The sequence below is a fragment of the Bombus huntii genome, chromosome 5 (assembly GCF_024542735.1).
Source record: "Bombus huntii isolate Logan2020A chromosome 5, iyBomHunt1.1, whole genome shotgun sequence".
NCBI lineage: Eukaryota > Metazoa > Arthropoda > Insecta > Hymenoptera > Apidae > Bombus > Bombus huntii.
Window position 1 is genome coordinate 17,448,615 of NC_066242.1, and position 26,436 is coordinate 17,475,050.

The 26,436-nt window shown below is 36.7% G+C and overlaps 1 protein-coding gene and 1 long non-coding RNA gene across 7 annotated transcripts in view; both read right to left on the bottom strand.

Moving 5' to 3' along the window:
- LOC126866016 (receptor-type tyrosine-protein phosphatase kappa) overlaps nt 1-26,436 on the bottom strand; it is a 107,574-nt gene that overhangs the window by 58,000 nt on the left and 23,138 nt on the right. The window lies entirely within an intron of this gene.
- Nucleotides 734-17,541, bottom strand: LOC126866075 (uncharacterized). The gene is made up of 2 exons (XR_007689767.1): nt 16,908-17,541; nt 734-12,499 (listed from the first exon to the last, which is right to left on the bottom strand). It is a non-coding gene; the product is annotated as an uncharacterized LOC126866075 (long non-coding RNA).

Genomic DNA, 26,436 nt, shown 5'->3' on the forward strand with positions numbered 1-26,436 from the left:
ATTTTTCCATTTTCATAAAAAGGACATTTTCAGACAGAAATACAAATAAACAAATAAATATAACAGAAAATTTGTCAAACGATAGTTTGGTAATGAAAATACGTACGAAAGTACCAAAGGGATATCAAACGAACGGAAGAAATTTTCACACGACAAAAGGCCGCTGTATTTCTTTGTGCATAGGCAAACGAGTAAACTTACCAGATATGTACGTATAGCGATGTACATACATACAAGTGTATCATATTGCCTCATGCAATAATATGATATGTGCATACATTGCCCTTACATTACATGCACACGTGCCCCTGATACGTTAACTGGCTTTTCACGATACGGTTACTTATATGCATCGACTTTCGTAACGCTTGCACAGCTCGCATACGGAACAACGAATTTCCACCTAATCCTATCGACGATAAAGCTCGGATTAAAGAAGATACAGAGATCTGCGATAACGAACGACTTTTACCACACTAGCAACGATTTAGCTATCGAAATTTATGAAAGAGAATAGCTAAGTCACGGAGTTTATTCTTCGCGTGTTTCGCAATAAGCGATTAACTCCTATAATCTTCGCAGTTACCTTTCTATTAGCTCGATAAGTAATTGACTAAAATATTTCTTCGTTTATCGTGAAATAATAAAAAATGGCGTGAATGGACGTTTGTATATGTCGAGGAAATTTAAGGGTGGAAAGGAAATGAAAGATCTACAGAATATAAATATAGTATTGAGCATATGAAACAAATTTTTATTTAGCTTTCGTTCCTTTAGTTCCGTTCGATAAAATCAAAAATTGATCAATTTCAATCTTTTGCGATTTTACGCGTTGCATTTCGCTCGATCGCTTTTCAATTTCAATATATTTAAAATTTGATTTAACAAGGAGAAAGGTTTGAAATTGGTGCGCTATGAATTTCAGTAACCTTCGTGTCGTATTTATTCGTTGCTCTTATTACATATATATCGTGAAATTATAGTGCCCTTTTTACACTTTTTATTTTACAAAATAAATTTCCTTCTTTCGTCCGCTGCTGTAAATATCTCCTTATGATAATAATTTCGAGAATCTTCTCTCGCAATAAAATACAAAGGAGTCGCCAAAATTCCATAGGGTCGTGGAATCCTAGCCTGTATTTCAGCTGCAAACCAGAATACCGCGTTCCTTTAGAAGCGTCCGACGAAACCACGGAAAATTTTCAGCGGAATCCGCCGTTAAGGTCGTGCGGAGAATCTATATAATCCTAAGGGCGAATTACCCGAGTGAACATCATTCCGACCTTGTCCGATCGTCGCAGTTATACAACTATGGTGATCGATCACTACGTGCTACTCCATAATGATTTCCCTCCTATCGATAATAGGGGATTCAAGATCAGATGTTACGGACCAATTTAACACGTTGACTGCCATCGGAATTTTGTACATTTTTCCCCGGGATCCCTAGGAGATCGAAATATATCGCACGGCAATTTTTAATTTCTGCAACACGATAGATTGCACTTTTTTTTGACAATGTCATCGTTCACGTTGTAAATTTATTAATCCGCGAAATTTATCTGATTTTAATCGCTGTAGAACCAAGTACCTTCTCGCTCTTGAAATAATTTCATATTTTCTCTCCTCGTTACTAGTACGAGTCGGTTTATTTTAATTTCTATTAAACTTGAACCAATGTATATGTCGAGTTAAGGTTGGAATTTTGAGCGTTTGGTGAACCTTCGCTCAAATTTACCATCGTAAATGGTTGTAGCTGATATTTATTGGTACAAATGTGGTCACTACGAGAGGCTACAAGTAATAGCGGCGATCGGGTGGTCAAGATGTTAATGACAATGAAGTCAGGTTCGATAACGAATCCACGTTCAACGGGATGACGAAGGCGATGTGACACACGTATGACTCAATGTACAAGTAAAACTTATCTGAATGAACTAACTTGCAGTCCAAGTGGAACTGCCCTTATATATTCTTCTCCCCACCTCTCTTTGCTTTTAAGGAGGGCTATATAATTATTCCATACCTCTGTCAGGTACACGTCCCTCCCGTGACCGTGGCTACGTTCAGTGACCCATCAGTTATGTCACTTCGAGCTCAAGCCCATCGTCATAAAATCGGATTAGAACATTAAAACTATTTCTTAGTTTTATTAAATTTTTTTTTTATTTAATATTTCACATTCACAATTTGTTCAATTTGGACATTTGGTAGAATTTTTTAGCTGTTTGATTATCACGTGGGTGGCTATCCCCAGCGGGGTACCATCTTCGTGTTTGTTAGGTTATATCCTTTATAGTTTTATTAAGTGTAGCTATAGTAAAAGTCTGGACTAGGGTATTGGGGTTTTTCCCAACATTCCAAAAGGGAAGCCCCGATGTCCTTTCATCTCCGACATATATAAATTAGTCGTTAAATAAATTCTACTTTTTTAACAATTGATCTCTTGATCAACAAGAAACCCACTCTTCGAGGATCTTCGGGGAAAGATTCTCTAAAAAATTAGGAAAAAAGTTCCTCTCCAACAATTCCATTTCAACAAAGATTTAACGAGTGAAAAATGCAAGTTAGAACAATGCAAAACGATTCAGAAGATTGGACGAAGAACGGGAACGTCACGAAACCTTGTGCGGTTATTCGACCGTCAAAGTCAAGTGTACTATACGTCCATGTGCTGGTCAACGGTAATTAACCCTTTCGCTATAGCAACGTCGAGCGAACAGCTATTACAGGTTACGACCGGACAGGCTTCCTCCGACCGATGGCAAATAATTAACTTTCTAAAATCTTATCGTATAGAGCTTCTAAATCGTGAATTTTAAATTTTGATATTACATTAATACGTGTGTTGATCGATTATTGTATAAAAAGAAAATATATATCGAAATTTAGTAAATATCCTGAAATAATTGTGCGAATTCTTATTTCAATGAAATTAAGGTTCTAATTATTTAGATCATCTTGATGTGATAGGATCGTTAGGATTATTGAAAAAGGAACGAATGTCAGAATGTTATTAAATTTCGAATTCTCCGTGAATTTGTATCGTATTAAAATAAATACTCCACAGAGCAACTTAACGTAAGACGATCGATGAAATATAAATCAAAGCGTTATTGAATTTTGAATTTTCCGAATCCTCGTGTTACTGAAATTAATATTCTGCGAGGTATTTTAGTTATAACTATCTTATACAGGGTGGGTGGTAACTGGTGGCACGAGCGGGAAGGGGGTGATTCTACGCGAAAAAAGAAGTCGAAAATATAGAACAAAAATTTTTCGTTCGAGGCTTTGTTTTCGGGAAAATCGACTTTGAATTTTCGCTCGGTACGTGTGCACTTTATCGCGTCTCGTTATAACGGATCTCACTGTAGATCGTTGTCTCGATGGAAAAATTTACAAAAAAAATAAAAAAATTAAAAAGAAATTCTTATTTTATTTATTAATTAAATTATTTATTAAATTATTTTATTTATAACAGAAAAGTAAACGCCAACATATTTTTAAATATTAGGTAAAAGAGGTTTTTACTCCACCCAGGTTGTATGATACCTTTAATGGCTATTAAATCAAATAATAAAAAGGTGGAAGAATTCTTGGAAAAATTCTACAAAAGAAACCTTATGAAATACCATCTACATTGTGCATGAAAATTATCGACAGCCATGATTGATCGAACCTAATTGGTCCGTCATTTATACCACCTACAGTAACCACCTCAAACGTAATTAATTACTTTGCAGAACGAATCACGATAAGCGTATGCAATTTCTTGCAAATAATGGATAATAAAAGAGAATATTACTCGCTAATTAAAAAGCATGTTTTAATTGAAAACCATAGCAGAAAGAGATAATAATTCGTACTTTTCATCTTTTCCAAGAGAGGCAATTTTCAAAAGTTCACAACGTTCCCAACTCGTTTTATGTTACTAAAAGTATGTTCTTATTTGATTTCAAAAATACATATCTAAGTATCTCTAAGTGATTTTTAAATTATTTTCTAGTATAATATTAATTATATTCTATGTCTGTCTGTCTGTCTGTCTGTTCATCCGTCAATCTGTGTGTAAAGAGATACGTTACAGAAAATTACTTACCAAGAAAATTACTTACAGAAAATAACTTATTTCAAAGAATTAATCAACGAAATAACGCGTAACGTTGTCGAAAGACAGAAGTAAAATGACTGAAACGTCGTTGATTTTATTTACGGTGCTAAACACGGTGATCAACGAATCGCTGATTTTTGGAATTTGAATGTTACTTTCTGGAATGTCCAGGGTTCGAAAGCTTTCGAACGTTAGACGTAAACACGATAGGATAGGTCGTAGTTTAGGTCATTTCGGTAGACACGTTGGTCAAGACGACACACAGCGTCCACGAAGTTGAAATGTCGTTGATTACGAAATAAGATGGATAGTTTGAAAGTTAGAGACAGAGAGGAAAAACGAAAATATTCAAACAGCAAAGAACGTCCCACGCAACTGGTCCGTGGCATAACTTTAAAATAATAAAAGGTAAAAAAATATTCCATTAGGTAAAATGAAATCGTTTCGAATGATGCTTCGCGTGTTACATGCATTTGCACCGGAAATGAATGTGTAAATATCATATACGTACATAGAGGAACAGGTGTCTTTAAAAAAGGTATAAAGAAATTAATTGTAATAGCATTTTATATAGTGAAAAATTGATTATATTTTATTTGTGCAGGTATCGGTAATTCGTAACAAAAATATTTTTCTTTCGATCGTGTAATCTCGATGAAAAACGTTTTCATAATCTACTTTACACAACAGACTGGGAGCTTTAAATAAATCAAATATAAATCCATAATATGCTTCGTGTAACTTAAAACATATTTTATATCGTTAATTCTGTAAAGCTATTTGTCTCTGCCAATGACAATGTTAAATTTGCCATAAATACATAAACACCCACGATACAGTCATCGCTACGACTAAAGTCTCTCACAACCAATTTCTCAACCAGATTTAATTCACGTCTTTGAACTTTGCAAAATTATTCTTTGCCATCGTGTTACAGCGAAGTACTCGACCATCGAGGCAATCGAATTACTAAAAGTCGATAAAAATCAACAAGAATACACTTATCGCGTTTTATGTTCTCCTTGCGGTCTTCGATCGTTAACAATTCCACTACGCGTACAGACTACGATTCTAAAACGACGGTAAAAAAAAAGAAAAAGAAAAAAAAAGGAAGAGGAGGAAAAATAAAAAAAAAAGAGGAGTGGCGTAGAACTTAGCAATCCGGAGCGGGAAGAAAGCAATCGTTTTAATGGCCCTGATCCCTCTTTAGCGCGACAAGCGTGCAAATAAGCGAAAAGCGAAAGAGAGAAAACGAGAAAGGGCAGAGAGTATCGAACGATCCATGACAGTTTGCGAGAAGAGGCGAGACCTTGCGCTTGAAAATGAAGAAACCCGAAGGTATTTTCAATTTCACCGCGCGAGGAATTTCGTTCTGCCCTGGCAATATACGAAAAGAAGAAGGCGTCTTTGTCTTCGTGAGAGATTGGGCGAGGAAACGGGGATGCAGAGAATGGAGGCCGAGAAAATTACGATTCTTCCTGGGATCGACTATTCTCAGCATTCGAAAAAACGACGGAGAATGATCTCGGGAAAGATGGTTCGAGAGAACAAAGCGAGTGTTCCACTCGCACTTTTCCACTGACGTCAGAAATGATATTTCGTCGATTAAGGAGAAAGTTCGTAGAATTGCTATGGAAAAGAAACGCGGACAGAATGCGAGTTGTATTCGATTACTTTCAGCAGAAATTGAATACGATTAAATGATATCGCGAGAGTTATTCGTAGGTTTTCGGATGCACATTTTTTTCCATTTTCTTGCTGATAAAAAGGACGGTTAATAATTTCTGAAAAATTCAGAGAATTTAAGAATTCCAAGTTCTATGGACTACGTTAAGACGAAATTTTAAGAATTCTAACGCTTAAGAAATCAACATTTTCAGAATCGAACGATTCGAAAGATCGAAAGTTTCGGAATTCGAAGATTTGAAAATTCGGAGCTTTAGGAACTTTGCAAAACTTTGAGAATTCCAAGCTCCGTGAATTCCGCGATTTGAAAATCCGAAAATTGAGTAATTTCTAATTACGATGCCCCGATCAACCATATAACACGCGTCTTCCTGTCCTTCCCGCAATTGTCTCTCGCAATTCCATCCCTACCGTTTCACCATATAAATACCATAAATTAACTCTACCGCAGCAAAGTTCTCGTTCACAAAATCTTTTTTAATCCGCCCATCTCGCCAAAAATTCCTCGTAAACGAAAACGCTATTTAATCGTTGGACTTTCTGAAAATGATATCCCTCCCTTTACAACCAACAGGAAACAATGAAAATTAATATATGTTTAAGTCGCGAACGGTTTATTAAATGTTACTATTGTCAACGTTTATATCGGTCGCAATAAATGAACAATGTCACGTGTCAGGGCTCACGAAGCATCGACAAATTCGCTTGTATTTGCGTTATGGGAGATGTAACACGCGTGTCCACGTACATCCACTTCCTCGCAACCAGTTTCGCGTATGCAGTCATATTGCAGCACGCAGTGAGCATCGTATAATACCACAAACGAGAACATTACCAAATTGAATGCGTATTCATTCGCGCGATTTAATATTCGTTATATCGCCCCTTCCTAGCAATAAAGCTTATGACCGCGTGATTGAGACCAGCGTCGGGACAAATATCGTTCGGATTAAATTCGACATCGAGAAATAGGAATAACGTAGGTTTCATCGTTAACGCGAAACGTTTCCATCGAATACCGATACCTTTGGAAATTAGGGGCACGAAGGATTATTTTAAAAATAATAATAAAAGCTATCTATGATATTATATTCCGTTCTTTCTATTTCCATTTAGAAATTCGCTAATAACACGATAGAAATTCTACATGATATTGGATGATTTTTTTTCGGATTTTAATTGAATCTCGATCGAAAGAATAAACACGAAGCTTCGACGAAAGGCAATTAAGATTTTGCATGGTGATATTCTTTTGTGGTTTAATTTAAGTTAAATATAAAAGGCGTATAGTAGAAAGCTTCCGTGGAAGTACGGTTAAAATATCGTATAGTATCGGCTAGCTATTTTCTTGGATTAATTTTAATTAAATTTCACGAGTAGATTCGAAGCTTCGTTAGAAGAATAATTAAAATTTTTCACAGCGTTCTGCGGTTTCCTTCTTCGTTTGGAATTCGGTTAAACTGAAATTACGTTTAATTTAGCGCGTTCATACTCGTAGACAGAGAGGACTAAGAATTTTTACAAAACTTTCAACTTGAGAGAAAAAATAAATCGGAATGTTTAATCAGAATACAAAGATAGGATTTACTACCGCGTTCTTGATATTGCGATTTCTTCTTGCATCCATTACGGTATAACAGTATAGTACGTAAATTCTGACAATGTCACGAATAATTGAAAAGTTCATTATGTCCCGGTTGTTATTATTATTATTATCAAGACAAACACGACGAACCTTGATAAAACAATCCGGTCCACGGATATCCGTCGATAGGTGCGCGTTTACCTATCTGTTGTTAATTAGTGAAATTTCCCCGTGTGTATAAACCATGCGCATCTGTTTACACACATGCACGTGATGAGAGGATCGAATTAATTCGATATTCGTTACGACCCGGGCAATAATACAACCTCTGATTGCGAGATCGAATTAAATTCGGTGAAACCCCGAAAATCGAGTAATTTTCCTGTGGAAATGCACCGATTGCTACTTCAATCAACGACTTCCTTGCTTTTCTAATCACGATTCTAATCAAGTTTAGCAACCGACCGACCAATTAACACGGACATCGGTCCGATCCGATTCTAACTTTCTCTGATTAACTGTTCGCGATGAGATATTCATCAACGGCGACGAATTTGGTGGCTGAATAATTTTCTCTTTCGCTTCTAGAAGGCTAGACGCGGCTAAGAAATGCTTGAAAAATCGTTTAATTTTAATCCACAGTTTATGATTTTTAATCTGATAATCGTTTCACCAGAAGCATTTATAATAGCGAAGCAGAAGACTTAACGAAAACGAATCGTATCTGGTTAAATTGGTTTTGTTCGACGATAATGTAAAGATAAAATACGATTCATCTTTATCGGTAATGAGAAATTAGAAATTCCAAGGTAAATAAATTTAATAGCAGAAATTCTACGGGATAAAGACAAAGACGATCCTCGGTGCGAGGGATGACAAGTTTATTTTGCCAATTATCCTGAAAATTGGCGAACGTATAGAAAAATAATAAACACAGGAATTATGCGTTCCTCTTTATACAAAATTTCTAGAGAATCGTAAGTTTGACGATAATGTAAAGATAAAATACGATTCATCTTTATCGGTAATGAGAAATTAGAAATTCCAAGGTAAATAAATTTAATAGCAGAAATTCTACGGGGTAAAGACAAAGACGACACTCGGTACGAGGGATGACAAGTTTATTTTACCAATTATCCCGAAAATTGGCGAACGTATAGAAAAATAATAAACACAGGAATTATGCGTTCCTTTTTATACAAAATTTCTAGAGAATCGTAAGTTTGACGATAATGTAAAGATAAAATACGATTCATCTTTATCGGTAATGAGAAATTAGAAATTCCAAGGTAAATAAAATCAATAGCAGAAATTCTACGGGATAAAGACAAAGACGATCCTCGGTGCGAGGGATGACAAATTTATTTTGCCAATTATCCTGAAAATTGGCGAACGTATAGAAAAATAATAAACACAGGAATTATGCGTTCATCTTTATACAAAATTTCTAGAGAATCGTAAGTTTTAGTCGACTCTCCGCTCGAAAGCTATTCACGATAATCCTCGTTCGCGATGAGATGTTCATTGAACAGGACGAGTAGCATTAGAAGGATATAATAATAATACTATTTTATTCCTGGGATAAGGTGGTTGAAAGGGTAACTGAAGGCTCGTTTAGTTTTAATCCCTCGATCTCTGGTTTTCATATCTAATAGCTGGGTAATTGCTTAACCAAACACTTCTTTGCTGGTGAAATTAGAAACGAATAAAACATGAATGGCATTTAATCAAGTCAGTTCATATTATTTGCGATAGAAATGTAATACTAGAAATTCTTGACGATTAACAAGATGTAGTTTGATCAAACGATTTTGATTTAAAACGACAAAAACTATGCGATAGCAAGCGGAAATTAACGATCGCTTTGCTGGGATCATAACGAGGCTTCGGTGAATGGAAAGCACCGGAAACAACATTGTTAAGGTTCATGCTCGGTGGCCAGATCGGCCTGTTGCATTACGCAAACGATAGATCGATTAATCCTCGCGTTTCCGAGTTGTCGACCGTTTCTCCAGGATTCAATTCGACCGACGAAACGGTATTTAATCGCAAAGTGCGCCGTTATCGATAACATCGAACCAGATATTACGGAAATGCAACACGAATGCCACGAATTCAAATACTGTTTCCACGCTACGATACGAATTTCCACGATCGTTTCTTCGTTACGAATTACGAAGAAATCGCTTCGATTCCGTTGATCCACGTTCTATCGTTGCATTCGCCTGTCCGTGTATTTACTGGAAATCGAAACGTATAAAATGTAGAGAAAATACGCATGAACATACACGAATATAACACAAATGTATGGAATATACATAAACAGATATTCAGAGATAGAACTTTCCTGCAACAGACGATAGTTAAGGATTAAAAATGGCCTTGTTTCCAATTTAATCGATTGAAATTTTAAATGCAATTTTAAATGCAATTTTAAGCAATTTTCTAAATCTTTGCATATGCGTACATTTTACAATTTTCTTTCTTCTTACTTTAATATTCATCGTGCAGTATTCCGCGGCCATTCCTCGGACGATTCCGAGCTTCCGCGATTCCGATTTTCTCGTTGGCAGTCGTAACTTTTGTCGGCCGGAGGAAGAAAGAACGATGAAAAAGAAGAAAAAAACGAGGAACAGGCGACAAGAACAGTTGGAAGAACAAACACAGGGTATAGGCGAGAGAAACACGAACGAAAGAGTAGCAGGGGAACAAAAAGGGGTAAAAGCAAAGTTGGCGAGGGTGTGGAGAGTGCAACGGCGCGAAATAAAAGGAAGAACAAACGCAGTGCGGGAGTTAGATGTCATTCAATCTCGTTCAGTGGTCCCCTCGTAGAGCCGGGCAAAAAATATTGTTTGTCATTCGCCGACACTTTTTCCATCCTTTTCCCAAGGCTGAGCGCCATTCCCAGTCACTTCGTGTACCGACGTGTCCCTAGTTTTCGCGCGCCGGATAAAAAATGGGTTAATAGTTCCATGACTGGCCGTGCGTATCACGACGACTCGTGTAACTTCCTCGATCGAGGATTGGGTGCTTTGCGCGGAGTTTAACTAAAAAGTAGATCATATACAGAGTGTCCTACTTAAAACCGATCAACTAAATATCTGCTTCATTGTTAACGATACGAGAAACGTTGAATCCTTGGTGGAAAACGCGTGGTACCAACGTGATGATGACTGTTCAGCTCGTTGTTTCTAAGTTGCCACGCAAGTGTTAAATGGAAAATTCCCTAATCGTAACGATCATGTTTCGCGAGCAGCACATTGTTCGGAATTAACAGCGTTAGATTTTTATCTTGCGGAAAGTTGAAAGAAAAGGTTTATCAACGGTAATCTGATAGTCCAGAATATACGAAGAATCGGATAACTGGAACTTGTAAAGCTATCGCGTTAGAGGAGGTAGAAAGAGCATCGCGATCCGTAATTTCTCGCTTTGAACGGTGCATCGCCGCTAATGAACATCGCAACAAAAAGTTCGCTGCTGTGCCAACATCGTCTCGGAACTTTATTATCTTTTTCATGTTCAGAGTCGTCTCGATGTCGTACGACTGGCAGGCACATCACGATGCATCTTAACGCGTATCGTACGATGCAATGAAAAAAGTATATGCTGTCTGGCAAAAAATACCGGTGACGTAAAAAACTTGATGAAAAAAAAAATCGGGAAGGTTTTAAAACCTTTCGAACGATGTTCGACACGTCTCTCGCTTCGTTAAAAGTGAATCAGACGTTTAGACGGTCTTAAACGGCACACCTTGTACATACAGATTGATAAAGTTGGAAAATACGATCAAGTTTCTGCCATTAGTCGATTCGTACGATCTTGTATTTCTTTTTTCTTTTTTTATGTACAAATGTAGATATTTTGTCAGTCGATTTTTGCAACTTCCCTGGTCAAAAATTGAGTAGAAATTGCTTTACGCGGAGACCTACAGTCGGATGTTTTTTCGAAAGTATTTTATATTCTGAAATTTAAACGTCCGCTATAATTGGAAATACACGTACGTAGATACATATTCAACGAACGATATTACATATTTAACGAATTAGAAAAAGCGCGAGCTTTTGCAGGAAGATCATTATGTTGATTACGTTGATTGTTATGGAGGACTCGCGAGTGCCTGTTTCAATAAATAATTCAGTCGAACATTTCTGAACGATATATTAAGACAGTGACGAATGAAATTTCTTTTTACAAAGCCTGTCAACGCTGATCGTTGCATAGAAATCGATCTTTACGAACGAACAAACGCGACGTATTCCTGAAACTGTGACGTATTCGTCGGAAATTAAAGACCTATAATTATTTTTAACAATTTCCAACTACAATCTTAAACCTTCAAACCCTAAAAGTTCACTTTTCCTATTAGAAAATCTACGACGTTTATTCGATCCCATGAAATAGCCGCGTCTTTGGCAAGCAAAATTTCGATAAATCCGAATCTCGACCTGCCATGTATTTTCTATGAAAATTGTGGTTGTGTGCCACTTTGCCTGCGCTTCTTAATCGTGGCAAGGTCTCTGGCTTTGTCTGTTCCCTGTCGCGTTCCAGCAAAAGCTACTAACGGAGCTGACGGTATTATGCAGTAATTGGCTTTACTTGGCACCAGGACAAGTTTGCATTTAACCAGCCGCGAGCCATCGCGCACCGCCACTTGAAATTCCTTCACCTCCGGACGTGTAAAGAACGCGGACCACGTGTACGTTATACACAATATCTTTCCGATATTTTCCATTCGCATCCACTCGCGACTTCTTCCTCGATCGCGATGGCATCAACCTCGATCCAGTTACAAATTCGATTTCATTCGATTTTTATTTTATTTTATGAAGTTCGAATATCAATGTTTTGCTTGATCTTTGAAGAAGCTAACTACAGTAATGTCTAAATTACGCGCTAAATCTTTTTCAAATTATAGTTACAATCTACTAATAAATCTACAATAATCGATCGATGTTGCAAATTATCTGTGAGGTATTTGTGTCCATCGTTAACCCGCGGAATAACGGACCGCAAATTTTCTGTTGTTGACGTTGACATCGCACACCTGGTCCTTGAAGGGCGATGCACCATCGTATTGAACGCGTCCAGTCGAATGTTGATGACTCGTTGACGACTCTCTGATAATTGTGAAACGACAGTCGTTAAATATACAATGAATACAGGAAGTCTAAATTTCACATATTTTTCATGACAGTTTTTATATAAAAAATAACTAGTGGAAACTAGTGGATTCGACAAAGTGACAAAATCGACAAATTTATATTGTTCCAAATATTAAAATATATTACAAGAAGTATATATAAGTTCTTGAAAATTCATAACGAAATTCTATATATAAATATAAATCCCATACATTTTACTTATTGTGTGTTCAATTTCATTTTAATGCTTCCTAAGCCTCCCAATCGCAATTTCTTTCCTTCTAAGGAAATGCAATTCGGATAATGGAGGGTCGACTAATACCGAACGTTAAATTCTCTACGAAATTGCAAAAATTTTGCTCGTACTAAGAAAGCTTACGATTTATTTGACTCTCACTTTGGTAAGAAAATTACCAACTAACCAGAATCAATTTGTTACGAATAAATTATTTGCCGTCAGTACATCAGTGCAATACAATATAAATATAATATAACAGAGCTATGATAATAAAATAAAATAAAATAAAATAAAATTCAGAAAATGCGACGAGAAATTCAAGAAAATCCAAGGAAATTCAAGGAAATTCAAGAACCTTGATTCCTTTTAATTCTGAATTTGTTTCAACGATAATGCAATATCATAACGAGAGTATGCTCAAGTTTCTTTTTTCTTATGATTCAGTGTACGTATCTGAGGTAGTGGTGTATCTAAAAACAGTGTGCTGCTTTATTAAAAAGACAGAATCGTGGATGACATACAGGAAGCAAAGTCTGTAGGACAGCTCTGAGGGAAAGAGTGATGGATAAAATGTTGAGAAAATTTCAAACTTAAGGTGTGTCGACAGGAATATTTCATGAAAAGAACGTGAAATTCGTCTATGTAGAATTGCTGGATGCGAAGGTAAAGAATAACAAGGAAAAATGAATTCGACCAGTAAGGTGAACAGTCGATGGAAATCATATGCAAGAAAAATTACATAGTCTGACGTGTGTAAACAGAACGAAAACTCGATGAAGGAAAACTAAAAACTGTAATAAAATAAATTTATATAATCCTTTATTTTTATAATTAATTATTACTTTGAAATCATAATTTCACTTAAAATTATATCATTTAATTAATTTACAAACTTGATTTAACCGTCATTGCTGCCACACCAAATTAATCGCTGCTTGTATTACTTTCTAAATTTAATTTCCATTAATTTTATAAATTTAATTATTCTGTTTTAAATTATTTGTATATCATAAACGAGTATAGATAAAGCTTTGAAGAATATTTCTTATCGAACCTAAACTTACCTGAATAAATAGATAAAAATTAGATTTAAAAAATTAAATAAATTTTTCTATATAGATATTGCGTTATTCAATTATTCTCCATACGATATAATAATCCATAAATCGATCGTAATATAATCGCTATAATAAGGGAAGAAAAAAGGTTTCAGAAGGGGAGTCTGATTCCATGTTCGATGGTACGAGAACGTGACGCGAACTCTGGTTCCTTAAATCTAGGAATTTCGAGGAGATCAAAGAAATTAGTTACAAGGTTTCTGAGGCGTTAGTGTTCCAGATCGAAGATTCTCCAAGAAACTCTATAACGAAGTTACGTTGGTAAAATGGGCATCGGTATCGATATTTATCTTGTCAAAGTTATTTAAGCTTTTCAAGAATTCCAACATTCATAAAAAAGAAAATACAGAGATATATAAAAGAAGTTCGATGACAAAATAGATAAAATTCTACGTGTAAATTTTATTACATTACGACTCGTCGTTCTGTGGATACATATTTAATGTAAAATCGATTCGGCAATATTGCAAACTGAAAAATTATTGCCCGAGCGAACGCTAGAAATAATAACAACGACAAAATAAGCTTCTCGTATTTGGCGACTTTCAATTGATACAATCAACGAAGAGCATTCCAGTTTACAGAAGCAATTTCCTGCGATGCAGTAAAGTTTTCATCGTGAACCTTTTGTTTAGCGACTGATCCCCGGGTTTTGCACCGGCTACCAGAACGCGAAAACAGAATTTTTCAACTTCCACGAGGTGGAGGTTGAATACTCGCGTTTCCTTTCTCGTGTTACATGGAAAACGCCCGACATTGTTGCACCGATATCGTTTCTGGGATGATGTTTGCTCTGGAATCGGTAGTTTCTGCGTGTAAACACAGAGAACTTTCACAAAAGCACACGGTTTCTCTCTCTTCTCCCTCTGTTTCTTTTTATTACACGATTAAGAGAGTAATTGAATTTTCTTCCGACTTCTTTCGGTTGTAGGGAAACAACAAACGAGAAAAAGAACGTCAAATTTATTAAGATCGCCGAGCTTTCCTACATTCCGTGAGATATCAAGAGAAACCTTTGAGACGAAATCAAAGAGAGGTATAATCCTTGACATCCTGAATGAGAAATGCGTGGAAAAGCAAAAAAAGTTCGTTCTGCAGGTTCAAGAGGTAAATCTGCAGCAAACACGGTTGGCAAAAAAATGTTGTACGCAAGTTGGATTATCGGAATTTACGGCGAGAAGTTACGACGAGTTATTTACCATTTCTCTTCCAGCATTCGTCAAAAGTGGGATATTGAACAAGTTGGATAAATTACTGCTGTGATCGAACGACCGTATGATTACGTGTACTTGAGATACGATGACAAACTCCTTCGTTCGTTCGTTCGTTCTGCTCAGAAACGAACGCGACTTTAAATAAATAAAATAAAATAGAAACGATCGCTCAGGCATTTCACGGCCGGTTTACCGCCACGTTAAGACGAGTCAAGATCCCGGTACTTGTCCGCCGCTTTATTTCGATCGCGACACGAAGCTGAACAAGCCAGTTAAGGGACAACGGCTCGATGGCACCGAGTTACGGTACGTATTCGTGTCAAGATCAACGAAGAAGAAATCAACCACCGATGCCGTGGCGCGGTTCTAAGTAAGAACGTCCCCTGAGACAAGTGACGGCACGCGCGCACACACACGCGAAATATCAAGAAGCAGTAGCGTGTAAAAATAATTCACGATCGCAGATGGCCCCACGAGGATGCACCTCGACATGCATTTCTTTCGTCTCTTTCGTCGTGATTGTCGTTGGCCTCGTGTGCATCGTCGCGTCGTCTCTACGCGGCGGAAAAGTCGACGATGCGACGCGTGTTTCAGTGGAGGTAGTCGCGTGTTCGTGCCAGTGACATGAAATTATCGAAGGGAAGAGAATAGGGAGCTCGGGCACTGGGTCAACTATTTTATTTTCGGCCATAATTTTGAAACGTTCGGCACAGCAGCGTTCGCCGTGCACAACGACAACGCGTAGTATATACGAGTTTGTTGAACAATTGCCCGCAGGAATTGCTAAACTTTTTAGGTGTTTCGAGACGCGACAAAGACGTTGTGCATTGTAAACCAAGATTTGTATATATCGAAAGAAGCTTTTTTTATTACTCGATTCTAACGACGTTATTTCGTTATCGTTAGTGAACCTTTTATGAAAAATATATTTCAAAATATCGGAAATTGATACACACGAAAGAAAATTAATATACGTGCTGCCGTAAAATCGCATAACGCAGCCAGTTATTTTCCCTTGATATTTTTACGTGCAACGCGATGCCTCCACATCTATTCGCGTATTTGTTTATTCATAAATCAACGGTATAGTGCGGCCGGTCCAAAATCCATCTTTCAAAAACGCGACAACGTTTTAAATATCGATCGACTATTTCCACGTATTATAAATGATATTTCATCAATTTATAGTAATATCAAGTCACTTCTCTCACTTACCGTGATTCTCGTGCATTTCGAAATTTCACCTTATAATAAGACGACTCGCGAAAGTATTCCAATACGTATGGACCACCCCTTTTATGACTACATACGATGTGTTAGAAATTTCCTATGATAACTGTTCAAATACGTTCACGAGCCCCCTATACCTTTTTCTTTTGACATTACGCACGCACAAAAGTCCGATAACGTGAATGATTTAGGAACGATATTGGAAATCAAGATTTATTTTCCTCGCAGTTTGTATTTTTATAATAACGTTTCAACGAAGCTCTCGCTCTTGTATTTCCTATCTTTACCATAACTTTTTAATAAAGTTTCAAACAACACTTTCGATTAAGACGTGAGAGCGGAGGTACGCACGCGTGCGAAATCCCAGCAAAAACATAGAGATTATAGAAAAATTAAGAGGGAGAAAAAGGTAGAAAGGATAAGAAGGGAAGAATTAAAAGAGCGAAATAAAAGTGAAATAACCGGAGCGAAAAAGCAAGCAGGATTAACGCGTGATCCGTGGTAGAGGTTAGGACAAAGAAGGTTATAGCGTAGGTGGAGAGGTTAAGGGCGACGCGAAGGAAATAAACCTCCAAATGACTTACATTTATATAACATTTTTCGCTTCGTTATACTCGTAATAACGTAGTGACGAAGTTTGGCTATCAAACCATGAGAAGACACCCTGTGTGGTATGGCTCGGTGTATCTCGTTGAATCGAAAATAGTAGGAACGAGGAAACGCATGAAACGCAGGCAGAATACATCGAACGTGTTTCTTATATACGCGTGAAAGTAAACTCGCAACGTTTTTTCCTCGTTGCCTGTGTCGCTGTCTGCGTTACCGACATGAAAACGAGCAGGTTCGAAACAAGGTTACGGGGATAGAATTTACAATCGGCGAGAGCCATTCGTTTGCCCGGCCGCTGATGAATTTCAAGTATACCGGCAGCATCTCCGAATTAATATTTCGCTTAGTTTCTGCCTCGTATAATCCCATTATTCTGATTAAAATTGTGAAACGGAAGAAAACTGGCGGTGCAACGGTGTATCGTAAAGATCACGCGAAAGTGCCTCTGGTAAAAGTATGTTTCATTTATTAACTACGTTGCTGATTAAGGCAAATGGCTCGCTGAGCTTTATGCACGCTACGTTAACCTTTTAGCGTCGAATGAGTTACGCGTCGATATGGAAAAAAAAAAAGATTATAAGATTATACAGTGGCTACAAGAAGCATTTGCACATGTCCTTATTTTCCATTGAGGCGCGTTTTTATCGGCTTCTGCGTTTCATTTTCATAATATCGAATTATTGTAGTCGTACGACGAAATTACTATTAATTAATACGATATTTAATATACTCGGATTTAGGTAAATCCCGGTATGTAAATAATATAGGCGATGGTGTGCAGATACTTTTTGTAGCCACTGTATGTTCAAACCGTATTTAACGTTTAGATATTTTTAGACTTAGATACTCGAGTGATTAAACAAGGCTGGGGTACTTGTAAAATTCGATACTTAGAAGTCATTTACCGAAGTATCTAAGTATCGAAACGTTCGAGTACTCTGTAACCGGGAACTTAAATGTTTAAATTTTTAAGTACTTGCACATACTACGAGTGCACGTTATAAATACTACGGTACTTGCGAGCAATTGGCTACTCGAATGCTCCGGTATTTCGCTTCTAAAGGCTTCGAGTGCTATGAAATTATAATACAAAGCGGAGAAAAAATCTCGATCCAAGAATTTTTTTATTTCAGAACCGATAATTCTTAAAAGTTTAGAATAACGAATAATAAAACTAGTCCGTGTTGGAAAGAAGAAACCCGATAACCGAAATACATGGTCATAATTCTCGTTGAAATTAAGAACAGGCAACAGAATTTCCAAAATAAATAGAACGAGGTGTAAAATGGAAATATCTGCTCTAGATTTGAGGTAACCAAGGCAGACACGCGGGTGTGCAAGTGGACGAACCAATGAATAATGAAAAAAGGAACGAATTAAAAGCTAACAAAGTATTGATCGTGATGAATCCACGAATTTTAGAATGTCGACGTAGCTACATGTATATACGTATGTACGAAACCCAAACTATTACCTTGCTCATCCATTTCCGGTGCATAAACGCTTCGATCATGCACAGAATGCATCGTTTATCCGGCCGTAAAATCTATCGAAATTTTTCTCCTGCGCGACAATGTTAAATAAATTACGCAGCCACGTTAGCATCTCTATCAAACGCTAGCAAAATCAAAATATTATTTAAAATTTCATACATAATTCTTTATCGAAATAAGGGAAATTGTTGGAAGAATGGAAAGAAATTACACTTTTTGAAAAAATTCAATAATTCGATCGTCGAATATTAAGTAATATTTAAATATATCGATGATTTAACAGGCAGAGAAACGAAATCCAAATAATTCTCTTCGCCCTGTTATTGCTTGCTATGCCGTGTCTGCTCTACTGGTACCAAAGTATAGCGGGATTGTACAATAGCTATGCTATAGATTAATAAATATCAATTATATCGTGGTATTTCGTGCGATACTAATAAAAATATTACCTTTCTTTTAATACAAACAGGATACAAAGAAATGATTCAACAATGATTTTAAAGGCAAGAAGGTGGAGAGCGTAGGAGGGAGAGGAACAGGTAACTTTAAGAATAGAAATTGAAGCCCAAGTGGATTAACCCGGATACCGACCAGACACATCCATCGTTCGTTGCTATTCAAAATAAACCTTGGACGGATGATAGGATCAAACTGCGATCCATTTGAAAGAATTTACATATCTCAATGGTCGACAAAAAAAAACATCGACAAATTACTCCAACAATTGCAATAGAACGACTGTAATCGTGTTGCTAGCGCGATAACGATCAATATTTTGCATATTCTATGAGATTTCTTTCTTAGGTTGTTCATACAGACAAACAACCGAATTATTTTATTGCGCGAACGTTTTAGAAACAAGACACTGGCACAAATCGTGGAAAATTGATGTTTAACGATGAACGTGATATACGTGTTTGACGAGGAAGATTTTTATTCTTCCTAATTAAATTAAATTTATTTCCCGCAAAAAAAAAAGGTACGGTAATTTGTAAATAATCCATAAGATACTTTGTTCGCCAAGAAAGGAAGTAGAGAAAAATGATCGCTCGTTTCAACAAATATTTTCTTTCTGCAGAATTTTAATTTTTCATGAAAATATATGTGCTAGTTACGTATTACGCGAATTATAATCTTTTTTCGGTAACAAAACTTTCTTCTTCGAAGAAACGAAAATACCGTGGATTGAATTCACGATATGCCGTTTTTACGTGACGTGACGAATATTTATAGAGGATCGGAAAGTACGGTAATATTCCATTAAGCTAATTTTCACGAGACGCAGACGAAAATTTAGACGTTAATGCGAGTTTTGCATGAGAAGAACGAGCCCAGTAATCCATCAGTAGTTCGTTCGATTTTATTCGAAATACGCTATTTCCATTGGCTAACTGATTGATATTTTTCACCTGTACATCGTTATTACTAATTTATATTTATTATCGTTGAAAATGACAACGTGAGCTCGTGCTCGCCATCCATATGCAGACGCGTTAGTTATAAGAAATAGCAACTAGAAGATAGTCCTAGTTACAATCGATGGATTTAATCGATAGACTTGAGATACTTTTTTTGTTTTTATCCCTTTTTGTTTTTGTAAGAGCGTGCAATAAAGATTTTTTTTTACTCAGAACGGTGTGATAGATTTATCCATTTGATAAAATAATAACTATCGTGATCCTACCTCTGAGTATAGAAATAACAACAATTATCATTTACATTCGGTTTTAGAAAAGAATGAAAAAGCAAAAGGGAGATGAAAAATAAAAATCAGATTTGCGAAATATTGAAAATAGAACGATACAAAGTACGAAATGATTTTTTCTAGAAATTATTCAACGGTATCGAGACTAAGGAAATTTGATATTTTTACGAAAGAGTGAAAGAAGATCGTACAAAATATTGAATTGTAATAATTTCAATTTTTAGAAACTATCGCTAATTCTTGGATTAAAATATCAATTACTTTTAATCGATCGATATTACATATTTTCAATTACTGCGTGATGTAAGATTTTTGTATCGCGTGTCGACTTTCAAAACCAATTGTGTCACGAGAAAACTTTGCAACTTTTCCTGCACGTATTTCGTGACTGTTGGCGTACGCCATTCTGACAGCAATGAAGTTTACAATTTGCATTCTGTGCCATGACGTTGTAATTGAATCTGAATCACGTTGAGCTTACGTGGAAGCGCGATCTAAAAGCAGGCCAGTCGTGGCGAAATTTTCAAAGAAACTCTACATCACTGCAAATCTTTTTTTCATCAAGAAGCGGCTGCTTTTTCTCTATAGAAATTCGCTTTACTTACATGGAAATTCAGAGATGCAAAAATACACGGAACACGTATAATACGCAAAGATATTCAAAATATCCAAAGTATAACTCCTCGTTGTAACATTTAGCGGGAGAAATATCTGTTTAAAGCATTTCACACAGCGGCGGTTCGTACAATGTTTTAAATAATGAAACTCGTTCTGACTCCGTGATCCAAGCTAAAGGTAGAAAATTTGCGAGAAATTTAAGGTTGCACGAGGAGCTATTTCGCTTTTTGCGATGGACGAACGAATATCGAAGAAGAAGAGAGAAAGAACATAACAGGAAGCAGCGAAATGCAAAGTAGAACGAGTATCACATGCGAGAGAAGCCGTCAATTAGGTCGTCGAATGGGGTCGCAACACAGTGTGTAAGTACAGTTTTCCTCGGATAAATCATTTTCTGTTAAAAAGAACACGGCAAGAAAGAAGGTGAAATCACGAGCGAACCACGTTCGCAAATACGGACACGCGGCAAATTTCGAAGAAGCGGAAAGAGGAAAAAAAGCGATCCTTTAATTTTAGAACACGAACGTCAGTTTTGTGGCGTGAAAAGTACGCGCCTGTCGAAGCGAAGAGTCTAGGATGATATTTGACGATTAATTTATGCATCCGATTCCATAACTTTCAAGCATCGACGAGGATAAGTTTGTTTCGTAAGATCGTTTTCAACTGTTGTGAAATTTTCCATCTTTGCCTTTAACGAACTCGGTAAAAACGATTTCTTCCGTGATGTTCGTGTTATGCGCGCTCTGAGTATTCGCGAATCTGCAGATTTCCCATAAATACACGAATAAATCCGCAGACTACATATGACGAATTTTTAAAAAAAGACACGGTGATCTGGTATCGAGAACGTGTTCGTGGAAAATACCCAACGACAGAGTTGCCGAGGCGGACTCCGCGTATGCAAAGCGATCACAGATTTCACGCAGCCGTAGAAATTCAAATTCAACTTTTCGTTAGGAAGTTACAATGCTAAATATGTTTGTATCCGGCAGCCGCCTGCCACCACAACCAGGTAACTACGTAATGCATACTGAACGGTACGTATGCGTCTCGAAATGAAATACGACGTTATAAAGCACTCCGGTAGGAGAAACAGGCGTGTCAGAAACCTAATATAGTTGTATCTCGGCAGAACGCAATAATCGGAGTTTCACGTTCGCATACAAGAATCTTTTATTCGAGGAATGCTTATTATCGGGAAAATATGAAATTTAAGATGAATTAGGAAATCTATGAGGAGGACTTAACGAGCAAGAGGGTAGTAAATATTTTGTTAGATTTGTTAAAGTTATAGCGACGAGCTTGCAATTGTTTTCAAAATCTGTCCAATTTTCCACCTACCTATGTATATTAAATTTTCCATTAACTTTGTTGATAACGTAAAATTAGTTCTCTGTATTCGCAACAACAGTCGCCGTAGATATGATTTTTCAATGTGGCGGAATAAAATATAACGAGTAATTATAAAAGCCATAACGAATTCATAATACGTTTACTATATAAAAAGAATAGGGAAGAAACTATATGAAAAGAGAAATTTATTATAAACTTATTATAAATCTATTCATCCTTGATACGTCGTCGTGTGAATTGAATAGAAAATTTTCAAATAGGTTGGAAATAAGAATAGCACAAGCAATCGCTTATAATTTATCGGAAATTTATGATAAACCTTTTACTCGAACTTTTCCTATGTAGTCAAGCACTATACAAATTTCTATAACCTTACGTTTAACTACGATAGGTTGTCCGGAAAGTATCTTTCTTTCGCGAACGTGTTTTTTACAACAGTGCAGCTTCGTACAAAGGCGAAACCAAGTCTGTGAAATGTCACGGTGTTCATCTGAACGAAACAAAATTCGACAAAATAATATAAAACAACAAACGTTGTGCGTCTATTATTTCCTCGTAAAACGAAAGAAATTTTTCGGACAACCTAATATCCATAGCGCACACTGCTAACATCATTCGATATCGCTACTTCACAGTAACATCAACTACGAGCGCCAACGTTAACCCGCAATGATATCTTATTCATCTTCGATTCCTGCCACCCTGTACGTAATCTTCCGCTACGGCACAAGGAGATTGCATAGGGAAATCCTTGCGACGACTCACTGTACTCACGACACTCAGTGTACGATTTGTACGCTTTATCGATCCCCAGCCGATTAAATCAAAAGATTCGAAGGCAATTTACGATGGCTGTTTGCGACAGCAAGTATTTGAAATTCGCTTTTCCAACGCAGACCAAAACAAACGTGATAAAACACAGGACTTATGCCTCGGCTTAACTCTTTCGATTCGCTAATCTCCGAATTCCGTTTCGAGCGACCCAACCACCCACTCTTTTTCTATTATTCTCTCGCGTTGTTGGACATTCTGGTGGTCTCGTTAACTTGGAATTGCTACGATTTTTCATAGATACAACACGACGAATTCGTAAAGATTCGACGAAGAAATTTGTAGAAGTTGGTCGAAAATAACGAACGAATAACAACGCGATGACGTGAGTTCAGTTATAGTTCTTGGATTCCAGGTTTGTGGAAACGATTCGTTGAAAGTCAACATTATTTTTTATCCTGACTATTTTTATAGAAAAATATCCCTGTATCTGTTTCCTTCGAATAAAAATATTTAATTCCAATATTATATCTCTCTGCGTTCGTTTCCTTCCAATTGAAACACCGAAATACTACATTTTACTACATGCACATTTTTATGATACCGATGATACTCGATAAATATTATTTCTTTTTGTGTAAACTTTCCCTATAAACGTTACTCTTAGAGAAAATTTTATTACGACCAAGTTTTCGGAATTTATTCGTTTATTTCAATGTAACTATATGAAGAAAGGAAAAAGAAAAGAATGACAGAAGATCGACGATATCGTACAATTCGCTTGGAGAACTTCGTTCGAGAAACTGGCGCAATTTTGTTGGTTACGTTAATCAGAGCTACGAATTCCCTGGAAAAGAAAAGGAAAGACGAAAAAATGAGAAAAGACGACACGTATACCGGTTTTGATTTTCGGAAAAGAGAAGCAATAACATTCCCCGTGAAACAGCCTGTAATCCGGAATAAAAAATGAAATCCTCGGTGGAATTCGAAGGCATTGGCTATTTGTAGCGGTGTTACGCTGAAATCCCTGCAAGTGCGACCTATCTGGTGTATCGGTGGAAGGCTTAGAAATAAATTTAAGAGCTCGAGATTCGAGAACGTCGTACGTCGCCACTCGCAATAGGATATCGCTTTTCTAAACGGATATTTATTACTACCGCCTTTATTGACAGTTAATAGCGTGACACAGGAAGAAGAAATCTCAAAGATCGACTACGATTTACAATTTTCCAAAGTAATCCTGGTTTTCGATCGTTGATCCATCGTTTTCTTCGTATCGCCAATTACAATTATCATCCGTGTTTATTTCTTTTCTATTGTAGCCAATTAATCATTCAATTTCGTGCAAAAATAACAAATTGTACTCGATCGTAATATAAGTTCTTCCATACGTAAACGAACAGAATGAGAATCGAAATGGAATAGAATTTAATAAAATCGCGTGAGATGAAAAATCGAGGAACGTCAAGATTGGGACGTTCGAGAAGGATGATAATTCGCATCCAGTTTTCTCTACCGTGGATTTAGTACGCGTTGCATTTTCGCGTGGTGGACAGGAACGTTGTATGAAATGAAACGTGAAAAACGAGAAGGCTAGAGGAGCTGGGCTAAAAGCATCTAAAACGCTTGGAAAGCCCCGGTGAAGTGGCGTGCTTGATCGAATCAAGTTACAGATCTTCTTTACCTCGCGCCCAATACTCGTAACGAAGAAAAAGAAATCCTTTCGCAACTTTATAAAGTCCCGCTCTTTTCGCTGTCCCTTTCCTTTCACGCCGACGCAACGGTAAATTCCCATATAACAAATCGAACTTGTTAAGACCACAATACGAAATTCGTCGTTTCTCCTCTTTTGTCGCGTCCTTTCGATTCGTAGCTTGTTAATCTTACGGAATCCTTTCGGCTGATATCAATTTCTAAGCGTCCATCGTATTTTATTTTCTTGGGCAAATCTTTCGATCTACACGAATTTTCGAAAATTACTTTCTCGAAACGAACGAATCGTTCAATCGCGTTTGTAATTCACTTGATTGTTATTTAATCAAAGAAACTATTGTAATTGTCCATTAATTTATGCAACCCACCTATTTTTCACTTTTCTATAATCATCTATTCGTAATCGTGATAATATAGGTTCGACCAATATTTGTCACTAAAATCACCCCGTCATCGTTAAAAATTATTAAGATAATTTATTCGTATCGAAACGCAATAATTTCTACCGACAATCTAATCAACTTTGTAACATTTTATAGAGAAAGAATAAGATAACGTAACTATGGGGGAAAACCGTAATCGCGAGTGAATGTAGAAATTAATAAAGTTTGGATAGCAAACATTTATCATCCGTCGAGTGTTAGTACAAGAACATAAAGTATTTATACACGTGGAGCGGGTTTTATTATCGCAAAATGATCTTATGCGCAGCATAGTTGAGTTATTTCATCATCTTGGACAAGCATGGCCCATAAACGCATCGTAAACTTTCAAACTCGTTGTATAACGAGATGTCAGCTTCCTCGAAGAGAAGTAGGAAATTAAACATAGTCATATCCTGTGGCGAACTTGAATAAAAATAAATTATCTCCATCGTTGGATCCAGCTAATGCTTCGAGAACACATCGATATGCATCGAACAAATTCTCTGAAATTCTTACAACCCACGAAAAATTCTTCAAAATCCACCGAACAAATTTTTATATCGAGCAAAATTTTTATGTCGAGCAAAAATTCTTCAAATTCAAAATACTAGCAATTCGAGCGACGAGTTAACTCATCCTCCTCGGTTAACAGCTCGAGTTCCATTTCTTTAATTATATTCGCAGAAATATAAATTTGCATCGACACTCGCACTCTGCATATTATTTCAAACACAGCGGCTACTAAAGGATATTTGTAAACGTTCTTATCTTCCAACGAAGCGTTCTCTTATTAAGTTTTAGATCTCATTTCCATAGCACCAAATTGTTTATTGTCAGAATTTCATACTTATGCCGGTGATTATGAAAACGACCAAGTCGAGAATCTAAAAAAACATTTGCTTCCCGCTTATTTTGCGTTACGTCCGTTTACGTTACAATAATCTGAAACCATCTTTGGTTGCGTCGTTACACGGAATTCACGCGTCAATCGCAAAACATCAAATACCTCGAGACGAAAAATATATGACTTCATCTATAAGACGCTACATTCTGCTCGGATTTGTATGCTACGAAAGCGTAGGCGTTACGAGATTCTAACTAGTAAAAGCACGGAGAATAAAGAATATAAAAAGTATTTTCTAAGGTCAAATTTAAAGTTACAGGTTGTGGGTCTAACGTTAAGTACGAGACACGTTGAGCTCGACGGTTGGCAAAGTAGACGATAAATAAATGTCAAGAGGAATGTAACTGAAAAGTGCGCCCTAACCCGGAGTGGAGGACTATGGAAAAATAAAAGATACCAAGTAACATTAAATTTTTGTAACCGTATAAAAATACTATCGAATCGCACGAAATTTACTACAACATCCGACTCACTAGTACGTAGATACAACGATAAATGTAGAAATGTGTAGGTGTACAAATA